Here is a 22,778-nt window from a genome sequence, read left to right as displayed (position 1 = left end):
TGAAGTAAGCCACCTTTTGGATTCCTGAAAGCCAGTCCACCTTTTAAAAGGAACAAGTCAGGGGTATAATGGAATACAGAGATAGTAGGAACTGCCGATGCTGGAGAATCTGAGATAACAAGGTGTAGAGCTGGATGAACACAGCAGGCCAAGCAGCATCAGAGGAGCAGGAAAGCTGAAGAAGGGTCCAGACCCGAAACGTCAGCTTTCCTGCTCCTCTGATGCTATGATGGAATACAGCCTACTTGACTGGATGACCTCAAACTTGGCATCTTCTAGGATAAAGGAGCAGGCTTGACTGATGCCACATCCGCTTCCTCCAACACTGCTGCACAACAGTGGGGACCACCTACAAGATGCACTGCAGAAATTCTGCAAGTCTCCATAGACAGCATCTTCGCAACCCACAACCACCATCTAGAAGGAGAAGGACAGCAGTTATAGCAACATCTACAAGCCATTCACCATCCTAGCATAGGACCAAAATTACCATTACTTCAGTGGCAGTCAAAATCCTCAGACCCCCTTCCACAAAAGCATTGTAGGTGCACCTACGCAAAATAGATTGTAGCGTGGTTCAATAAAATAGTTCACCACTACATTCGAGGGCAACTAGGGAAAGATGTCACTAAAAAGTATCACCGGAAATGACGAGCAGCCCTGACCACGTGCTTGCGGGAATGTTACATGCAGCAAATCTGCGATATTGCTGTGCTCAAGTCCCAAAGACTGCCGACTTGGGAGGCGTGAAGTGCTCCCACAAAACGAAACAGACCCCAGCTGGCATCAGGGAACTTCCACGCATGCACACACACAGTTTCATCAGTTGAAGTGCGGGCAGGAACAGGATAGAGTACAAGTTAAGAAATAGTTGGGGCGGGTGGGGGAGGTGGAGAAACCAAAAATACTAACAGCTTGCATTTCTTAATTCACTTGAGTGAAGTTGCTATTTGATGAATACAGGAGAAGTTTCAGCCGGTTTTAAAAAAAAAAAAATTGTATATGTTTCCTTCTCCTTCCATTCAAACTGCAGCAGAGGAAGGTGGTGGTTGGGAGGTGCAGAAATGGTTTTGGATAAGCCTTCAACACAGGTGGTCAAGGCCAGCCTGCAAACTGAACAAGTTACAACCAGACAGAACCTAGTCAACGTCGAAAGTTTAAAAAAAAACACAGGGAAAATGTTTTGCTAGGATTAGACCATTACCACAATGACAACTTGTTCTGACTGGTACCTGGGAATGGGTGAGGATTGGCAGTGTTGGTGGGAACAAGTGCATGCAAGGATGACAGATGCTCCACACCAAGTAACCTGCATTTTTGCGCTTCGTGCATTTGCAAAGGATCTCAAACAATTAACTAACTGTGGTTAGTCAGATCAGGCTCCGGTCTTTCAGGCTGGAATAGGCCCATTGATTGTTACTGAGCAGGTTGGGCATCAAGATAATTCAGCCTCATTATTTTAAACTGAAGGTAACTAAAAAAGGCAGGAAGCTTCATTTGTAGCCAAAAGATCTTACTATAGCAAACAGAAAAAAAAAGAGAGCTCCCAAAAGGAGCTGTATTCTGCTGATCATGGTGATTCATTAAGCTTTCACTATCAGTGAATGGATAAGAATCACTAACACAGCACAGTCTTTGTCTACAGCACAATGAGGATGCCTCCGGTATGGAGCACAGATGGTCACAGATAGCAATACTGTGCAAAAATGTCATCACTTCAGGTTTCCACCAGTTTAGTTCTAGGCTTTTCATTTTTGCTGGGGGAACAAAGTAAAGAAGCATGATTTTGATTAAATAATCAATTGTGAGAAAAATCAGACTGTCTCAAAACGTGAATCCACTCACTCCTACAGTCAGTCATATCTAGGAGCAATGAAACAAGGACAGGAAGCTTAGATGAATTCAGATTGTCAAATGACCATGCTTTAGAAGAAAAACTAGTGGGTAGGGATAAAGTGAAGTTGGGCCAGAGGCACTGAATCAGCACTAAAACTTAAAATGAGAATGTGAATTCTGTTGGTTTTGTGAAAGAATGCACATTTGGCAGGCCATTCAAAGCTTAAATGGCTGCAAAACAAGGGAGTTATTAAAAGGACTTTATTAGAGTTGGAAGCAGTATTGTTAAATACCTAGCTCATAGTTCATGTTATAAATGAAGGATGTTTAGCTTTGGGATCCTTGAAGATAATTAAAATGCTGGACTTCAGGTGATTGCCACAACATCCGAAAGAAATGGCAGCTCAAAAAGCCTACCCATATTTGTTTAAAATCGACTCAGAACAGAAGGCAAGACCATAAAATAGCAGGTGGCTGGACTGATTATTGCAGTGCAGTGTACAGAGATTGATGTAGTTTTGATTTGCAACAGAGCATAATTAATTAGTTTAAAAGCATTCAGTAAACTTCAAAATGGCAGCTCAAAAAGTCTACTTACTTCATCAGATCAAGAAAGAAACTGTAAATGGTTTGGAGGACAGCTCAGAGCAGACTACAAGGTCATGGGAGAACAAGTGGAACAAAGAAAGGCTGCAGTATCAATTAGTTTAGGTATTTGTGAGGGGCAGTGTTTAGTTATCCTTTGGACCTTGTGCAGTCTGCAGCCCAGGAAGGTTAACCAAAATAAAAACAGACCCACACTATAAAGCAGAGTAAAACACTAACTTCACCACTGACCATGTGGAAGGTGGGTGAGGAACCAGATAACAGGTTTCATGTCATTTAACAAAAAAAGGAAAGCATTTGATATTTCATGACTTGTTTGACAGTGGAGTGTCAAACCAAGTCACACATTTGGCAACAGTGGAATTAGGACTTACCCAAGTCAATAATTTGTGGGTCAGCGTGCACCGCAGTCATATTATAACTCAAAAGCAGCTGCCACTGGAAATTTACATGGTCCAAATGCTACTGGAAAATGGAATATCATTTTAATTGCACAATTAAGCCAGGCACAGCATGACTGGATTTGAAGAACTGCTTAAAATGCAACACAGATTGGAGGACGGACTGACAGAGCCGAACTCTTATTGAAAAAGGTGGGTAACAGCTGTAAACAGCCATTTGGGAGTTGGGTCTCATTTTTGCATTAAAAAGCAACAGCTTGGCTAGTATGCACAAGTTGCCCGGTCAGTGATAACTGCTACAAAAGCACCAGATCAGCACATTGACTGGCCTCCGCAACACATGGGCAGCAGTCAGGACAACAAAAACTATATTAAACAAAATTGGTCTTTCAAAAAAACCTAACTGCCTGGAAGGCTGGCAGGTTTAGCTTTTGACTGTTGACACACAAGAACTTGTGTGGGCAGCAATCGGCAAAGTTCGAAAGCAAAAAAGTTGCCGAGAGCAAGTCTATGCTTTGCCAGACAAGTTGGATCACAAATTTTAAGCTTGCCTAATTGCGTAAGTTTGCTATTAAAAATGATCAGGCCACCTAGGAATATCATTTTTTAAAAAAAAAAAAAAGAAATGGTGATAGATTTGCTTTACTGTCCATCTCCAATTGCCCAGAATGCATTTAAGAAATAAACCATATTGCTGTGGGTCCAGAATCACATTTAGGTCAGTCCAGATAAGAATGGCTGACTGAAAAAAAAATTAAACTCATCTGGTTCACTAATGACAAAACATTGGTTACAGGTTGCTAATTTTTAATTCCAGATTGTTATTGAATTCAAATCTTTACCATTGTCTATGGTGGTGGGAGAGCTGCTGGGTGTTCAGGATTACTACATTCCACTATAACTACCTCCCCATTGAAGTGTACAGCATACAGGCCGATTTCAATGTTTCATACAGTTTGGTGGAAAAAAGATCTGTTACAGGTGCCACACAAGTTCTACTTAAATTGAGTCACTTTAAGGATTGTGGATCAAAAAAAATCTGCCCAATTAATTTATTGGGAATTAGTTTTAATGTAACCATTGAACAAGCAATGCAGTTTGACCTGAAATCACGAAACAAGTTTTGGATCAGAACCATGTGCCACTTTCAGTAGAGATTTTGTTTGCCAAACAAACATCACTCATAGGCCATTTAACCATCATGATGTAGTTGACCATGCTAAGTGAAGAAAAATCCATCAAATACTACTTCAACAGAAGACCTGATTCAGCCAGTAATCCAAAGTGGAACATTATCAACAGGCTTTACATTCCAAAACTTTTGATGTTTAACCAGGTATAAATTTCACATTCCTTCATGTCTGTATTCTTACTGAGAAGTCCAGGTAAACACCAAGTAATCTCATTAGGACTAAGTTACTACAAATGCTAGAATCTGTGCCAAAAACTAAATGCTGGAGACCACAGCAGGTCAGGCAGCATCCATGGAGAGACAGCAAGCTAACGTTGTGAGCCTAGGCTGGAAACATTAGCTTGCTTTCTCTCCATAGACGCTGCCTGACCTGCTGTGACCGCCAGCATTTCTGGTTTTCAATTTCATTAGGAATCCTCGGTTCAAAACATGGAAGCACATTAGATGCAATAGTCAGTTCCCAACAAAAGCTGGGAAAGTCTCAGAACTGTCACTATAACCAGTGTTCCAAAAAGGTTATTTTTTTCATTAGAAATCTCAAACTAGTTTTCAAAAACAATTACTTAAAAAATATGGTTAGCTTATCATACAGTTCAAACTAAAAAAAAATTTGAGGAGTCACAGGAACCAACTTGCTCTGTAAATTGGATTCACTAAGAAAACAAATTAAAAAAAGTGCGCCAATTAAACCAAATATTTAACAATTATAGCCTCATCACCGGGCACACATGCATTCACATTTGTACCTTGAATGTATAGGTTGGGGGACACAGGCCTACTGCAGAAATGCAATTACATATGGTGCATTGCTCTATTTAAATAGAAGCAAATTCCAGAGGATTGTGGATCAAGAAAAAAAAACTGTAAGGTCTGCCCAATTCAGTCACCTGCTCTTAGAACTGAAACAAAACGCAGATATACTATGGGCGCTGGATTACAAAGTAGTCTATGCCAATCAGTTACTTGTTAAGATTGGATGAAAGCTTTTGCCAGACGACATGCAAAATGCTGCACAGAATCTGTTAATCTTGCATAATTATCAACAGTAGCAATATTTAATGTGCCAATTATGCAGTCTGTTGCCAATTTGAACAAACAGGGCACCAGCTGACAGCTGTTGAGCTAAATTCTTGTACAACTTGCAGTGGATACAAATTAGTCAGGTTCTTGTAAATGTTTGTATCTTACATAACAAATATTCCATGGTCTGGAGATTTTTCTTTTTGATCGTACCTATGAATTAGGGCCCCTCATGCCAACTAGTCATTAACATTTGAATTCAGTGAGTATTTACAAGTACAAGAAAAAGTGCGCAACAGTAAAGGAATCTAAAGTAAAATCTGACCCTCTCTTCAAAGAGATTCTTTGGTACAAACTGAGATTTTACACTAAAATAGGAAAATTCTTAGTTCAATAGTAGCCACAATTCAAGCTCTTGGGGAGAAATATCTATTAACAAAAAGTTACCATTAAAACATGAGGACCCCACATATCCTGGAAAAAAAAAGAATATATAGTGTCTCAAGAATCACAGAATTATTCCAATGCAGAAGATGGTGTCTATTTGGCCCAGCTCTGAACGAGCATTATAACCGTGACCCCGACTAGATCCATTAGAATTTTGTTTCAATAAAAGAGGTCCTACTTGTAAACATTGTTCTAAAATAAAAAAGAGCTAACTAGAATCTTATACAAGTTCAGCACAGCATCCATGCTCTTGTACTGTTATGTCTCTATTAATAAGAGGAAGCATAGTATTAAGAACTCAAAATAAAAAAGCAGTCTCTCTTTTCTGCCACCTTGTGATTTTTGCACCTAGGTTTCTCAGCTCCTATACACTCTTTAGCGTTATACCTTTTTATACTGTCTCTCCATGTTCTAAAAGGTTTCGCAGTGGGAGTCCAAAGTGGAAAAAGAGCATCCAGGAAGGTGTCGACCACATGGAGACTGGCCGTTGGGGAAAAAAGCAGAAGCCAGGCTAAACCAGCACAAGCAGCATGCTGCCACACAACACCCCGCCTCCCCTTCCACCCAAAGTGTAACACAGCCTGCCAGAGCCCTATCAGTTTGTACAGCCACCGAGGGAAATATCCCAAGAGTGGAAGGGAGTCATCCTCTTCTGCAAGGGACTGCTGATGGTGAATGATCATATGCCACCCACTTGTCAATGTCCTGGTGCGGTTTTACACCATGCTCCCCAGTTGGAGTGTTTCCAAAGTCCTGGATATTTCCCACACGTGCACAGGGGACAATTTCCATCAAGATTAGATCATACACAGCATTTACCTCAAAAAGCAAAGTTCACAAATCTGAACCCTGGGAAATTCCACTACAAAACAAAAATTTCCAACTTGTCAAGTATACAAATAACTACTAAAGCTTCCTATTCCTCAGCCAATTTTGTATACATGGTGGTACTGTCCCATTTGCAGTGAGATTCTCACAGCAGTTGAGAGACATTGTACTGAACCCATTTTAAAGTCCACCTACATCACATTAGCAGCAGTACACTTAAGTCTGGCCTCGTCCCAAAATAGAAGTTCAGCAAGTCAATTGAACAATTTTCCTCTCAACAAATCCATGCTGGTTCTTATCTGATATCAGGGGAGGTGATGGCCTAGTGGTACTAATCGCTGGACCGTTAATCCCGGAGATCCCAGATAACATTCTGGGGAGCCGGGTTTGAATCCTGCCATGGCAGATGGAGGAATTTGAATTCAATAAAAATATCTAGAATTAAAGAACCAACGACTGCGAATCCATTGTAGATCAGGAAAAAACCCATCTGGTTCACTAATGTCCTTTAGGGAAGGAAACTGCAATCCTTATCTGTTTTGGCCTCCATGTGACTCCAGACCCACAGCAACGTGGTTGACTCTGAACTGCCGTCTGGGTAATTAAGGATGGACAATAAATGCTGCCCAGCCAGCAATGCCCTCACCCCATTAATGAATATAAAAGGCAAAAAAAAGTAGCAGCTATTAAGTCTATCCTAAATAACTGCTTCAAGAGGTTTCTGAATGGGATGCTCTTTTGGAGGGTCAGTGCCAACTCGGTGGGCTGAATGGCCTCCTTCTGCACTGGAGAGAAATTCCATGATTCTATGGCAAAGCTTTAGAGTGATTAGGCAACTCTAGCTGCTATAAATCATTTGATAGTTTCCCCCAAACTAATATAATTGTGCTCAGAGTCTATCTTGGGTAATACAGTAATTCAAAAAAACTTGACTAATCCACATTAACTTGCAGCCAGTGTTGAATGGATGAAGGGAGATAAGCTTTTTAGCAAGCTTCCGAAGATAAGATGCACAAATTGCGAATCTAATCTATGTAGGTTACAATACAACGCAATATTGAAATTTTGATCATTTTTTGCCAAGTAGGCCAATGGGTTGGAGTGGGGTGGGGGCTGAAGAAACAGAAATAGATTGTGGTTGTTATTTCTGAATTTCCAGGAAAGGCCGAGCCACCCCAGAGCAAAAAAGTGCAGTGGAAGTGTGGGGGCGAAAAAACAAACAAACAAACGTCAAAACAGAAAGCACTTTTCTCAATTTCTAACATTGAAGACTTGCACTTGAGTTTAGATTGACTTGTATCTGTACATAATTTAGAGTCGGACAGCTGGATTTTGTAAACAAGATGTGCATCAAGATGTGAACTGGGAAGTTTAACAAGAGTTTCTACAGAGTAGCTTTATACATTAGTGCACCAAGGCTCTGTGCCCAGTTTGGTGATTAACAGCTCAATTTCTAGTGCTTGACTTTAGAATCAATAGGAGTACTAGGTCTTAGCTGAAGCTTCTTTTCCTAGTCTACTTGGTGGGGGGGGGGGGGGGGGGAAATTATGTAGAACAGAAACACATTAGACTATTCTATGACAGCTCTTTCTAAAACAGCCTGATACCCACTTAAAAAGTTACCCTACTTGCTTTCCAACTGTCATCATTTCGACACCTGCTAACAATTCCTTCACTTCTGGCTTTCTACACTAATTACCACCTTCCCAGTCAAGCAATGGGCTGGCTAGCACCCTGCTCTCCACTACAGCAAGCATCTTAGCGTACAGGATACACACACCTAGATCTAAAAGCCATACAATACAACCTTGTACAAAGGTTGGACAAGGGTCATAATAGCACAAAAATCACCTGTGGCAAAAAGATCGTCCAGTCACCTTCCTGCCCCCAAAACAAACTCAATAATCCCAAAAGGAGCAGAAACTAGGCACTGGCATTGACCGGTCAGTCCTGCTTCAGCATTCATTCAGTTGGAAGACGTCTCATCTCAATGCCGTACTCCAGCTTTCTCCCCATACCCCTTTGTGCCTCGAAATCAACAGAACTTATCCAACCTCTTTCCTCAAGATAGATAACCGTCGACTATCACAAAAAGGGAGCAGTTAAAGGGTTATTCCCTCTGTAGACTCAGCATCAATCCAGCGTCTGCCCAACCCTTACTGAAAAATCTTCAAGTCACCTTTTCTAGGTTCATCTCAATTGCCTACAACCACTCATCATTCCTTTTTCAACATCTTCAGACATTGATCATTGTTCCTCACAAGGGAGGGGTTATGGTGGTCACTCAAAAAATGTTATGGGCCAAAAACGGATCAGCCATGACCTTACTGAATGCTATAGCAGGTTCAAGTGTCCTACCCCTTGTTCCCATTTCAGAGGACAGGTGGACTGCTTTTTTGACCTCCTGCAAATTCTTGGAAAATTTAGGAATAAAAAAAAAAAAGAAAAACTCCTCTTTTTAAAAAAAAAAAAAAGTTCAACAGCTTCATTTCCCAGGTTCCTTTTCCTCAAAAAGGAAAGGCAGACATGAAGTTAGAATAGTGAGGTGTCTCACTCTTGTAACATGACTATTTTGGTACGTGCATTATGTGGAAATACAGGATTAAAAAGAGATTTATGTATTGTCACATGTACCGAAAGTGAAAAGCTTGGTTTATGAGCAGAACAGGCAGATCATAGTAAGCAAAGGATATACAGGTCAAAAAGACGATGTAGATGCATACATGTTATATTGCACAGGGCATGCACTAGGTGAGATCAACACTAGCAAGATCAGCATTATTTGAGACTAGAGAGAGTCCATTCAGTTTGATAACAGCTGGGAAAAAGCTGTTCCTGAACCTGCTGGTGCATGCATTCAGGCTTCTGTATCTTATGCCTGATCGAAGAGGTTGTAGGAGGTGGTCACTACTGGGACACGATGGGTCTTTGATAGTGTTGGCCGCCTTCCCGTGGCAGCACGTGTAAATGGAGTCCATGGATGGAAGGCCGGCTTTCACGAAGGTGTGGTGTGTGCACACCACCTTTTGTAGTTTCTTACGGCCCCGGGCAGAGCAGTTGCTATACTAGGTCGTTATGCACCCAGACAGCATGCTTTTAAATGTAAATGTAAAAGTTGGTGAGGGACCTTATGGACATGCAAAATTTTGAGCCACAAGGAAGAGGCATTGTTGGGCCTTCTTGACTGTCACATCTACGTGGGAAGTCCACAACAGGTTGTCAGTTATCACTCAGAGGAACTTGATGCTCTTCACCCTTTAAACTTCAGTTCCAAATGTAGGTGGTGGTGGTGGTGGAGCGCGAAAACGAGTTCTCCTCCTTTCTGAAGTCAGTGATCAGTTCTCCAGTTTTGCTGACAGCGAGAGACAGATTGTTTTCATTACACCACATCACCAAACTATCTTGCTTCTGTAGTGTGATTTGTTGCTGCTAGATAATCGGTCTCATTACCGTGGTGTCAGCAAACTTGTAGATGGCTTTTGTCTGGAATTTGGCAACACCGTCCTAGGTATACAGGGAGTACAGTAGGGGGCTGAGAACCCTCAACACTGGAGCCTCCCAAAGATGCGTCATTGTAGAGGAAGTGGAGTTACCTGTCCTCACTGATTGCAGCCTGTGGGTTAGAAAGTGGAGGATCCAGTCGCAGAGGGCAGAGCTGAGACCAAGGTCACGGAGTTTTGAGATCAGTCTGCAGGGGATAAATGGGGTTGAAGGCCATTTCAGGTCAAAAACATTCATCCATTGGCTGATACATACATTTGTTTGGCTAAATCGAAAACAATTAAAAAGTAGCTTGAGTTAATCATTGTTCACCAATGAACAACAGAAATCTGCAGTGAAACTACTTTCTTTTAAATTCACCTGGCAGGTAGCAAGAAGCAGCTAAATTTGGAGAAATTGGTTTGATTCTGCAGCAAACGTGAAGCTGCCTCATTGCCAATGAGCAGGAGTCAGATGTAGGTGTCTTTAACATCCAGATGTTCCAGGGATGAGTGCAGGGCTAGGGATATGGTATCCGCTGTGGACCCGTTACATTGGTAGGCAAATTGTAGGGGCTTGAGGCAGGCTGGAGTTAATGTGCTGCATTAAGCTGTGCAATGAAAATATGACATTTGTGCCTTTTGAAAGATGGCTGAAGAGTTCATAGCACAAGAGACATTTCTGCACAAAATCCAACTATGCTTGGGTCCTCTCCTGTTAAAAAGTCCAGCATCAAGTACTTGTATCTCGAGAAAACCTACAGATCATTGAAATGAAAAATTTGTTCTAGTGATAATGGATTTCTGGGAAAGAATCTACTGAGCTGCAATGAAGGGAAAAACACTGATAACATTGTAGATTTTCCAATTGGATCCCAAACTAGGAGGGGTACACAGTTGCATCTACACTCAGTAAACCGAACCAAAAGATGGCTTAAGATGTTGAAGCATGGCTTTGTTCAGTCTCTAGTCTGTACATTTTAAAATGCTCATGTAGTCTCTATCAAGGCTACTACTGAACACCTGTAACCCAGGAACTTGCTAAAACTGCTGTCTCATTGTAGTCTGAGGTATCCCATAGGCTTCATTCTCCAGGTGAGCAAGTGGTTTGTATCACGTATGTAGCAAGGGGAGCAGGGGAATAAAGCAGTGGATACAAAAATTTCTTCCAGAGCACTGGTATAGCAATAGCAAACCTCCCTCTTAGCCAGGAGGCCTGCATTCAAGGCCCACCTGGGCCAGAGGTAGGCAACATCTTTTCATTTGATTTATTATTGTCACATACTGAGATACAGTGAAAAGTACTGTTCAGTGTGCTACCCAGACAAATCATACCTTACATAGGTACATCAGGATAACATTGTGCATTGTTATATAGTCGCTGAACAGGTTGATTAGAAAATATCTACAAGCCAATCTCCTTGCTTACATATGCAAGATTGGATTCTTCAAAATGCTTGTTGAGAGAAAAAAAAATGAATAATGCCGTTGGATGAGGAATCCTTTCACCAAAAAAAAACCTAAATTTTGAACATAAAAAGTACAGAAATCCTCACTCTTCACTAGGAAATATTATAAAAATATCCACAGTCTTAAAAAATAGCAGGATCTCACCCCGAGCAGGGGGTTCAGGGAATGGGTGGGGGTGGTATGTGAGCTGGTGGCAACCGTTTCCTGAAATAATCAGCCACGTGTTCCCCTCATTCACACATCAAAATGTGAACTCTCATCTGTAAACATCAAGCAATACGTGTGGAGGAAGGTCCTCATGCTTTGCAAACCTCAATAGATACACTAGCATACAACAATCACACCATTTCCGAGAATTGTAACAAGTCTACATTATTTTTGGGAGTAAGGGAGAACTCTTGCTGGTATAAGGGTGCTGCACAAGTTTAAAAAAGCTTCACACTTCAGGTCTGTTTCCATGCTATACAACTCCATGGCTCTGACTTAATTACATCACTTCCTGCCACTGAGATGTGACAATCTCTAACTAGGCAAAACGCCCAGGTTGGCCATGCAACTTGTCTGACCTGTGTCAGTCAACAAGATTGTAGCAATGTCTCAACTCCCTATTGTCTGAAAATTTATTAAATCTTAAAATCTAAAAAAATTAAAAAGTCCAAAAATCAGCTGCTGTTTTTGAAGTGCTATTCTGAACTTCTACCAGTGTGCACACAGAAATACGTTTCCTTGTTTAAACCTCAGGATGCCTAACTCCACTTTAAGGCTATATTCCATTATACTAGATTCCCCAAACAAGTGGGTGTAGTTTTGCGTGCCATTTTATAGCACATAGGATGATGACTATTGTTGTTGGAAATCCGTCCGTCCATCATCTCTGCAGGAGTTTCAGGGTAGTACCCTATGCCCATCCATCTTCAGCTGCTTCATCAACGACCGTCCCTCCATCACAAAAGGTCCGAAGGGGGAATGTTCCCTTGCACAGCACAATTTTCAGCACCATCCATGACGACTCCTCAGCTACTAAAGCAATCAATCAATCAGTCATTGTCAAATGCAACAGGTTCTCGATAATATCCAGGTGTGGGCTGACAAGTGGTAAGTAACATTTGCTCAACTCAAATGGCATCTCCAGCGAGAGAGAGAGAGCCCACCATCCCTTGACACTTAATGGCATGACCATCACTAAACCCCCCACTACCAACATCCTTGGGGTTACCATTGACCAGATACTCAACTGGACTTGCCACGTAAACATTGGCTACAAGAGCCAGTCCAAGGCCAGGAATGCTAAGGAAAGTAACTCACCTTCTGATTCCCCAAAGTCTGTCCACCATCTACAAAGGCATAGGTTGGACTGCGACAGAATATTCCGCTCTTGCCTGGATGAGTGTAGCTCAATATCATTGAGGACAAAAGCAGCCTGCTTGATCTGGCACTACATCCACAAACAAACATCGATCAGTGATGCTCAGTAACAGCAATGTGCACTGTCTACAAGATGCAATGCAGAAATTCAAAGATCCTCAGTCAGCACCTTCCAAACCTACAACCATCTAGAAGGACAAGAGCAGTGGATACATGGGAACACCATCATCTGCAAGTTTCCCTCAAGCCACTTGCCATCCTGGCTTGGAAACATATTGCTGGGTCAACAAGCCTGAATTCCCTTCCTAAGGGCATTGAGGGTCTACCTACAGCACGTAGACTACAGTGGTTCCTGCAGACAGCTCACCATCACCTTCAAGTGCAACTGGGAACAGCAATAAGTGCTGGCCAGCCAGTGACACCCTGTCCAACACAAGTTCTTGTGAACAAAAGCAAAGACAAAGCTGAAGACTGGACCAGAGCAAAAAAGAATAGAATAAAAAAAAAAAGGGGGAGTATCTGTGGAATCTGCATCAGGACTATCAGGAATCTAGTTAGAGATTTTGCAACAATGGGCAGCACGGTGGCTCAGTGGTTAGCACAACTGCACAGTTCTATTCCAGCCTCAGGCGAACGTCCACGTGGAGTGTGCACATTCTCCCAGTGTCTGCGTGGGTTTCTTCCGGGTGCTCCAGTTTCCTCCCAAAGATGTGCAGGATAGGTAGATTGGCTGTGCTAAATTGCCCATATAGTGTAGATTAGGTGTTAGCCATGGGAAATGCAAGATTACAGGGAAAAGGGTGGGGTTGGTAGGTCTGGGTGGGATGCTTTTCAAAGGGTCGGTGTGGATTTGATGGGTTGAAGGACCTGTTTCCACACTGTAGGGATTCTAATGATTCAAATGTGCAATTCCATTGACAATGTAATTTGGGTGACCTTAAAATGGAACATAGCTGACGGTTACTATGATTCAAGGAGTTGAATTGATTGAGCAGGATGCCTTGTTTCTGATGTGCCAGCAGGCCAGTCCAACATCTTCACAACTACAAAAAAAGTCCCACCTCTTGTACAATGTGGTTGCCAATAGCTTTAATAGGCATCTTTGCTACATCAACTGCTTAACGTGAAGTATACTTTTCCATTTGTAGCATCAAGTTACTTCAGATCCACACTGATGTAATAAGAGTAGAAATTTTGCCAGCCATTTCTTCATTTGAAGGCCACCCAGCAAATTTGGTTATTTCGGTTTATGGTTTATAAACACCACAGATGTCCAAATCCAGAAAACAGAACATGGAGATGGGAATAGTCCATCACTACAAGAAAAATTGTTTGACAAACAAACAGAACAGACATTATAGTGCAAAAGGTAAAAAAACAACTGTCCTGGAATATGTTCAAGTTTCTCTTAAGATGCTGGAAATGACAAAACGTTACACCATCACTTAGACATTTCAATTTGTTTCGGAGATCATTTTGCAATGTTGATTCATCATGAACAAAACTGTCAATAACAAAGTAAAGTATTGACAGTAAAGACTGCAGCAGGACATTTTACATGCAGAACCCTGCACAAGCTTAGAAGTAAAACAAATACAGTTTAAGCCCCAATACACAGATGACACACTTCACACTCCTGTATTCACAGGATTTCCAAATGATGCACCGTACATTGAAAACAGAAACCTATAGATAGGGGTCAGCACTAGAGAAACAAAAGGCCTCGAAATCCATTCTAACTAGCTCAACCAAACATTTCTATTCAAAAAGTGAAGTTTATTTGCGGTCATGCCAGCAGCTACATACAATCACTATTGAAATCAAGATGACAAATCATTGCAACTTCAAAACCCTCCAGCCTTGAAGGTGGAAAGATCATGTCTTTTATTTTTCTTCACTTTTGATTGTGGACTAAAAAAGGAAATAAAATGTTTTACAAACTAAGAGATCAGTGAGGGATTGCTGCATATTTTGGGAAGCAAGCAACCTGACACTCATTACAGGTAGTATTTACACAGCTGTTTGTTCAACTATTGGTTGAAACATATTTTGCAGACAAGCGGGACTCTTTTTAAAAAAAAAAAAAAAAAGGTAGGATGAGCAGGTAGAGATTCAGCCAGCAACAAGCAGTTGATTGGCCTGTTGCCAGTTTGTGATCAGCTCCCAGGTAGCTGCACATCTTGGAGGTGTGAACAGGATAAAAAAAAAAGCTATCAGATCTCCACAAGCAAAGGAGTAGCCTCTGCTCTCAGCAGTAACAAAGAGCTCTTTAAGCCTACGGAAAACCTGTTCAGTCCTTTCTTCAGCAGTTTGCTGAAAGCCATAACACTTCAAAGAATTTAGTATGCAGAATTCCTTTAAGCTTTAAGACAACTCTGGAAAGTAGGATTTGATTTCCATCACATTACTCCAGTGAGGCACAAGACAGGGGTTAGGTAGAGTTTGGCAATATCATTTGAGAAACTGAACACATTGCAAATTGCAGAGTACTTACACAGATGTTCTTAGATAGCACAATGAGAATGACATCTTTAGTTCAGGACAATTCCCACAGTGCAAAAGCAGAGGTCAATGTGAGGACAGGATACAAGGGTGTTTTTTTGAACAGTGGAACACTTTCACACAGGCATAGGTGATCCAGTAGACAATGCAACGGATATACTAAGTTCATTCGTTAATATAAATTTAAGATGTACTAAAAAAGGATCTTAAATTTATAGTGCATCCAGATTTAGTTTTATGGCAGGATAAGATCTAATATCTCTGCCAGTGTAGCAATTATAACACTACAATGTTACCACTTTATCAGGCTCTGTTTGTGATTAGAGCAGTTATAATCAATGCTGGCTTAAACAGGGAGGTGGAAATTTCTCCTTGTGTAACTAGGACTATTTATATACGTATCAGCTTATTCAAGATAAGAAAAAGTTTAGAGATGAAGCCACACATTAAAAAACATGTCTTTAAATAGAGATCATTTCCCCCAAATATAAATTATGCCCACATATTGAAAAAAAACTGTTAATATAAAGATCTGTCACTTTTAATTACAGCATTCACTACAGGGAGGGGTGCAACTCCTTAAAAAAGGTTGGCATCATGCTGAGCACAGGACCCCTTCTGCCAACTAAGCTACCTTTCTGCGACACTAAGACAACTTTTGACATGAACTATAAATAAATAGATAATTCCTGCATTCTGTTTGTATGTTGGAAGTGAACCAGTCACGCAAACACACACTGCAAGTTTCTTATTTAAAGATTTGCATTTATAATGGTGTTTTTCCAAAATCACTGGATGCCTCAAAAGCTCCAAGAAATATTATTTGAATTTAAAAAAAACTGTAGTCACTGTGACAAGGCAAAAAACACAGTAAGCTGCCAGTAACAACTAGAGATTTTGGTGAAGTTATACATATTCACCAGGAGACTTGGGGTGAGCAGGGGGAAGACTCAAAAAACTGAAAGCATGGGATAGGTAAAGACCCATTCCACCACACAAGCAGGAGGTGGAGCTCCAATCTAACATTGCATCCAGTAAGATGGCACCTCCACATTGGAGTGTCAGTCTGGATTTTTGCGCTGAGATTGGATGACACACAGTGATCAGCAAAAAAAGAAAGAGCTACAATACTACATTTGGACTTTTCAGTGTCAACATAAAAAAGTTGGCTTTGGAGATTCTCTGCCTTGAGACTGGAAATTCCCTTCTAGTTTAAAGGGTTAAAAAAAATTTCCACTAGCAACTAGGAATGTCGGTTAAAAACCATAAACTGGTGTGCCAAATATACACAAGAGAATTCTTCTGCAAATGAACTTGTCAAAATCTTCCCAAACTCAAGAAAAATGACCTTCCAGCAACTAATTTCTAGAACTTGGAGTTGTATTGTAAGTGTACAGTCAAAGAATCCTTAATAGTCATGTTATTACACTGCTACCTGTCCAGTCCAGAATACTCATGGCCAAGTCACTTCTGGGATTATAGAATCATATTAGAATGCCAAGCCACCACAGATGTTTGACCAGGAAATTGCAGCAGATAAATATTTACTTGTAGCGCAAAACAGCAATAAGTAATAAAAACAGTGATAAATAAAAATTCCACCCAGCCAAATGGTGCCTTCTGCACTTCCACTCCCAAAACACATAGCGATAAGGTTTAAATGCATAGGTAAAGTGAACCCAAGGTATGTTGTGATGCAACAGTGAGCTCAGTCAGCACTGGATAGGATTCTGCCAGAAGGAATGCAGCTCAGCACGAGAGCAGCTGCTTTATATAGGTACTGTAGACAGATAGTCCAAAAGAAACCAAAAAAAAAAAAATTATCTAATCTGAGCCCCCCATACTAAGAAAGCATGATGTGTTACAGGAACTGGTGGGTCTACTTGAAATCATTTCTCCAAAAGAAAAGCTCTCTGAAAAGTTAATGTTGGGTAGCATAGTGGCTCAGTGCTTACCCCTGCTGCTTCACAACACCAGGGACCTGGGTTCAATTCCACTCTAGGCAACTGTCTGGGTGGATTTTGCACAGTGTCTGTGTGGGTTTCCTCCAGGTGCTCCAGTCTCCTCTGTTTGAAGGTGCATAGGTTAGGTGGATTAGCCATATGAAGTGGGGGGTGGGGGGAAAGAAAGGGGTGTTATGGGGATACAACAAGATTGGGTGGGATGCTCGGAGGGTTGGTGTGGACTGATGGGCCTAATGACCTCGTTCCACACCTGTAGGAATTCTAATGAACAGGACAGGATGCAGTGTGTAGTGTGTAGTGTACCTAAGCACTGGATTAAAATAGAAACATTTTTTGCAATGTAAATTTTCATCATTGCTCGTCTTAAAAAGAAGTTAATCTAAAAAAACAACTGTTGTCTTTTGGTGTATTTTGCCTCTTGAAAATTTCAACTGAATCAGGAGAGGAAAAAAAATTGAAAACAAGAAAATTGATACCACGTACTTGTAAAATTACATGAAGTACAAGAAAGGCCTTGGTGTACAGTGTATGAAGACCTTTAAAACTTTGGGCAGATAAAGAATATGCCTGGACCTATTGTATTGTGGTTCTCTTGACTGCATTGTAATCATGCTACTTACTGGGAGGTGGTAAGGGTTATGAAAATTAAAAAGAAAAAAATGTGCAATGGCTGTGCAATACTAAAAAAGCAGACAGACAGTGTTAAATACAGGTCCTCAGTATCTATCTTGTCAAAGCACATTCTGTGTATGATGATCTCTCGTAACTAAATACGACCGACTATCAGGTGCACAAGTTTCCTGCCAGACAAGATCTCATCTCGCAGCAGTACTATCATCTCTGAAGTTTGCAACAAATTGTCACATACCATGTCCATAGATATTTTCTCTCCTACTCCCCTCAGTGAACTAGTGACATTTGAAGAATTGTATTCAGTTGGAGTGAAAAATTCCTCAATGTAATGGCAACAACTTTTTTTTTAAAAAAATGCATCTTGGAAGTTTGAATGCTGCCACTTAGTGTTAAATGGCCAAGTCTGCTACCTGTCAACGCGGGTTTCACTCCCATTCCCAAACAAGTTTACAGTTCAGTGCAGAGACACACCAAGCTATGGAAGATCTCACCTATTAGTCATAGTTCATCCATGTGGACCAGACATCTCAATCTGACCTAGACCCATTTGCCAGCATTTACCAGGCAAAGTCCTCATCTGCCCTTAAATCCAAAGGCAACCAAGGCACAAAAAGAAAAATTATTCTGCTTTTCTATATCTTTTAAATCTCCAAAAACAGACTGGAGTCATTTTGACATCATTTGAGAGCTTACTGTATGCAGATTGGCCATCACTATTCTATACACAAGCTGCAGTCTAAGTTTTTGGAAAGTGCGGTGTACTTTACCAGGTCATTAAAAAAAAGCAAATGAACAATTAGCTTGTCTGTTGGTTCTACAGAAGAAACCCATCAAGCACAGATGGAGATACATCCAAAACTTGCCCTGAGAGAAGCACATTCTGTGCTAAGCCAAGCAAGTGACACCCTATACTTAACTAGTCCATGCCAAAACTAACAGATAATCACTAGAATGGCACTAGCTAGTCAATACCACTCAGTCAGGAACACTGAGAAAGACACCTCACTCAGTTACCACAAAACTGGTTTTGATGCAAAGTCATGGTCAATTGTGCAACTTGAGTAGAGAACCACAAAAATTAAAAAAAAACACAAAGACAAAAAAAAAAACCCCCAACAGAAAACCATATCCCAGAAGTGATTAGTCAGTCACTAGTAGCCATGTCAGTACACCGCAAACCTCTATAGCCCAGAATGTTTGGGACCAAACCCATTCTGGATTATAGAGTGATGTCAGAATGCCAAAGCACCACATGTTAACTGGAAAGAAGCAGAAGACAAACATTTACCTGAATACAAAAATGAAGTGATAAACATTAAAGGCAGTAATAAAAATGGCTTCACCTATTCACAAGGTACCTTCCATGTTTCCACTCTGAAAACGTGCCGAGATAGGAAGCAGCAATGTAAAATGAGCCCAAGGTATGTCGTGATGTGACCGCCGTAGTCGTAGTTGTAAAACAAATATTATGAGAAAAGGATTCCAGCTCAGACAGCTGAGAGAGAATCACTTACGACTGTAACAGATGGCTGTTATTTACGGAAATCCTGAATCAGCTGCGACACAGAGGCCGAGGGGGTTCAAGAGGACACAGCTTGAATTTCCTTTTGTACTAGTGGTTTAAAAAGTCTCCATAAGAGAGACAGGTTATGTACATTGTAAATTCTTGACACTGCAGTCTTTTTCAATTATTCAAACCCAAAATACAAGAGCATGAAAATAGGTTTATCTCCATTATCATGGGATGCAGTGACATGGAGGTGTACAACATGGAAACAGAACCTTCGGTCCAACTCAACCATGCCAACCAGATATCCTAAATTAATCTAGTCCCATTTGTCAGCATTTGGCCCATATCCCTCAAAACCCTTCCTATTCAAGTAAACCATCCAGATGCCTTTCACATGTTGTAATTGTACCAGCCTCCACCACTTCCTCTAGCAGCTCATTCCATACACGCACCACCTGCTGTGTGAAAGTTGCCCCTTAGGTCCGTTTTAAAACTTTCCCCTCTCACCTTAAACCTATGCCCTCTAGTTTTGGACTGCCCCATCCCGGGGGGGGGGGGGGAAGAACTTGTCTAAGAGTTCTTTCCATTGATATTTTAAAAAGATAGAAGTGAAGACTTCTTCGTAACAATTATAAAACAAAACAGTCATGCAGATTGCGTCTAAGTCAACGAACTGCATTGCTCCACATACTTCGCTGATTGGATCTGGAAAAACCCTTAAGCATCTGAAAGTCACACAGCTGGCACAAGGGCAGATCATGGACCTCTGACGGTGACTTGTATCAACCATTTCAACAAAAGAACTCATTTAGCTGATCTTAATAGTTTGAAAACAAAAGGCTTTTTGAAACCCTGTAAAATAAGCCAGAGAGACATTGGTAGGCAATTAGTCTTATCATTTTGCACATACTTAAATTTTAATTGAAGCATTGAGTTGTGTCATGTGACCATGTATCATTTACAAGGAAGCCACTGTGGCATTAATGCTCATTGGAGCATTTTGTGATAGATGGTGTTAATTACATTCCAGAAGAGAATGGAGAGACCAAAAAAAAAAAAAAAAATTGGGAATTTATACCCCAAACAGAAAATGAACCAGCCCAAATGTCCAAATGGCCACTGGGATGTCAGACAGCTAGGACACATCAAAACTGGACTCTCCAAAGCCACACTCCACTCAGTGACATTTCAGGAAGGTTCAAATAAAGCACATTATGGGTGAAATGGGAGTTGACAACCAAGTGCTATTTTAATCGGATGGCTATTTGTTTGCCAATTCCAGACTGGTACTCAACTGAAAATTTATCCCCCAAGAGGCTCTTTAAACACCATTGTCATTGCTATGGACAGAGTCCCTCCCCCTTCCTCCATCCTGTCTCTTAACAGAGTTTGCCATAAATCTATTTTCTGAATGTAAAAAATTACCACAAATGAAATTTCACTGAACTGACCATCAGCATCTATAAAATCACCTATTTGCAACAGAAACTGTTCTTGTGATTAGTCACATTTACAGGTTCAAAGTGCATAGCAATATTTCAAAACGTGGTTCCTGCAGGCAGGCATCAGTAGGTCGACAGCACTGTCCTGTAAACATGGTAGAATTGTACTCACTGAAAAAGATACTTGGGAGTTTTCTCCTACATGCTCAAAAAGATTCCACTATTAAGATACAGGAGGAAAACTGGAAATCCACATACAGGCAGCCCCAGGTTCTGTTAGCCAGTCAGTTTGTCCTGTGTTGTGCTCAGACTTGTGAACAGAAAATTAGGTGTTACAAGTACAGGAAAGAAAAGTTAGTTTGTTGAGTTTTTAAAAACTAGAACCATGGATGGGATTGGACTCAAGTCAGGGATCTCCTCTATGGTTAATCACATTTACTAGTCCCCACTGTTTCATTGGGCATGTGATGAAGTTGTAGTGTCCCTATCTCTGAGCCAGGATGCCCAGGTATCTAGTCTAGTCCCACCTGTCGCAGTGGTAAGTAAGTAAATCTGAGCAGGTCGATTAAAAGTATTGACGGATTCATTTTATCCACTGTCTTAGGATACATTATTTCAATCCTACTTGAAAATTTCAAGTGTAGGTGAATGCTTATGGGCTTGTTGGTGAAAGTGCACAATTGCAAAGTGCAAGGTTTTTCTAAACTGTGAGCACTCCTTCCTTGGTCACCGTATGTCAGCAGATAGTTAAGAAAATAAAGCTCAACTATGTTTAGTGCAGTGCAAGGGGAAACTAGAATTTTTGTAAACCTGATTTGAAAAAAAAAAAAGGGAATGGTATGGCTAACCAATATATTAGTGTCAAACAAAAAAAAAGTCACAGGTTAAACATTTAACATTAGCTTTTTTCAAAACAAATATAAATTATTGTGACCAGCCAGTTTACATCCAAAGGATCCAGAGGGAAGTCAGGCAAAATACTGAAGCGAGAGCGAGAGCAGCATGATGCAAGGCAGGCATGCATCTCTCCCTCCCACCCCACCGACATATTGCTGCAATATTAAAGGTATAAATGTTTTGTTGCTGTATCATTTGATATTTTGGACTTTGCCCCAGAACCCATACGTCACTGGTTCAGCATACAAGGTGGTTTAATGATCAACTAGTCAGCATTTCTGCAGTCATGCTTTTTATATAAAAAGTATAAAATAATCTAAAGCATGATAATGGGGTTTGGTTTGCATTGAAGGAGAAGGAGTTTTACTTACAGACTGAGAAACATTGAAGAACGAGCATTAGCTTGCATTTGTTTAGAGGAGTCAGGATTTTTCTTTGCCCTAGGGGGAAGCCCATAACTTGGAAAGTTTTTGTAGTTCACAGAAGAAGTCCTGGTTGGGAGTTTGATGCATGAAACAAATAGTTCTTCTAAAGAACTAATTGATGAACAGAAAGTTAAGACATGGGTTAACTCAGTGCAAGGGCTTTTTTTGTTTACAAGTCCCAACCCAAAAAAAAAGGGTGTTTGGTTAGAACCATAAAAGGGTTAGTTTCCCAACTTCAAATAAGCTCCAGTGTGAATAGTCAAAAGATTATCAAGCTCAATTCTACTTTAAAAGGTATGGTAAAACAGCACCTGCTCTCTTGCACTCAAGTATTGTAATATGCTGGGATAGATAGGATTGTATTTCTTTGACTTTCAAAATCTCTCAAAAATTGTGCTTATGGAAACCATTTAGTTTATCGGATCCTCATTTCTTGTGTAATAAATGCACCAGATCTATAGCATTACATGCCTGTTTCACTAAAATACCACCACAAGCCAGGATTTCAGTCTAGGATCAGACTTGTCCAATAATAACATTAGCCGGGACCATAACAGTAGGTAAATACAGGCCCCCAAATTAAAAAAGTTACTAGAGTACTATAAGAGACTGTAGAGAACAGAATTATTAACAACATCAATTTTTTTTGGGGCCAAGCATACCTCCAAGTGGTAAATGTTTCTCCAGAAACCTGGCCGGGTTCCAAGAGTTACTCGACTTGCAGTTCAAAGGCACAAGCTAATAACCACAGCAGTCAGCAA

At 40.7% G+C, this 22,778-nt stretch overlaps 1 protein-coding gene across 2 annotated transcripts in view; it reads right to left on the bottom strand.

Annotated features, from left to right (window-relative positions):
* Window positions 1–22,778, bottom strand: part of spsb1 (splA/ryanodine receptor domain and SOCS box containing 1) — a 58,729-nt gene that overhangs the window by 33,731 nt on the left and 2,220 nt on the right. The window lies entirely within an intron of this gene.

Source organism: Rhincodon typus, chromosome 31 (assembly GCF_021869965.1).
Source record: "Rhincodon typus isolate 14 chromosome 31, sRhiTyp1.1, whole genome shotgun sequence".
NCBI lineage: Eukaryota > Metazoa > Chordata > Chondrichthyes > Orectolobiformes > Rhincodontidae > Rhincodon > Rhincodon typus.
Note: the sequence above shows the minus strand (reverse complement) of the source record. Positions and strands in the feature narration are given on the sequence as shown.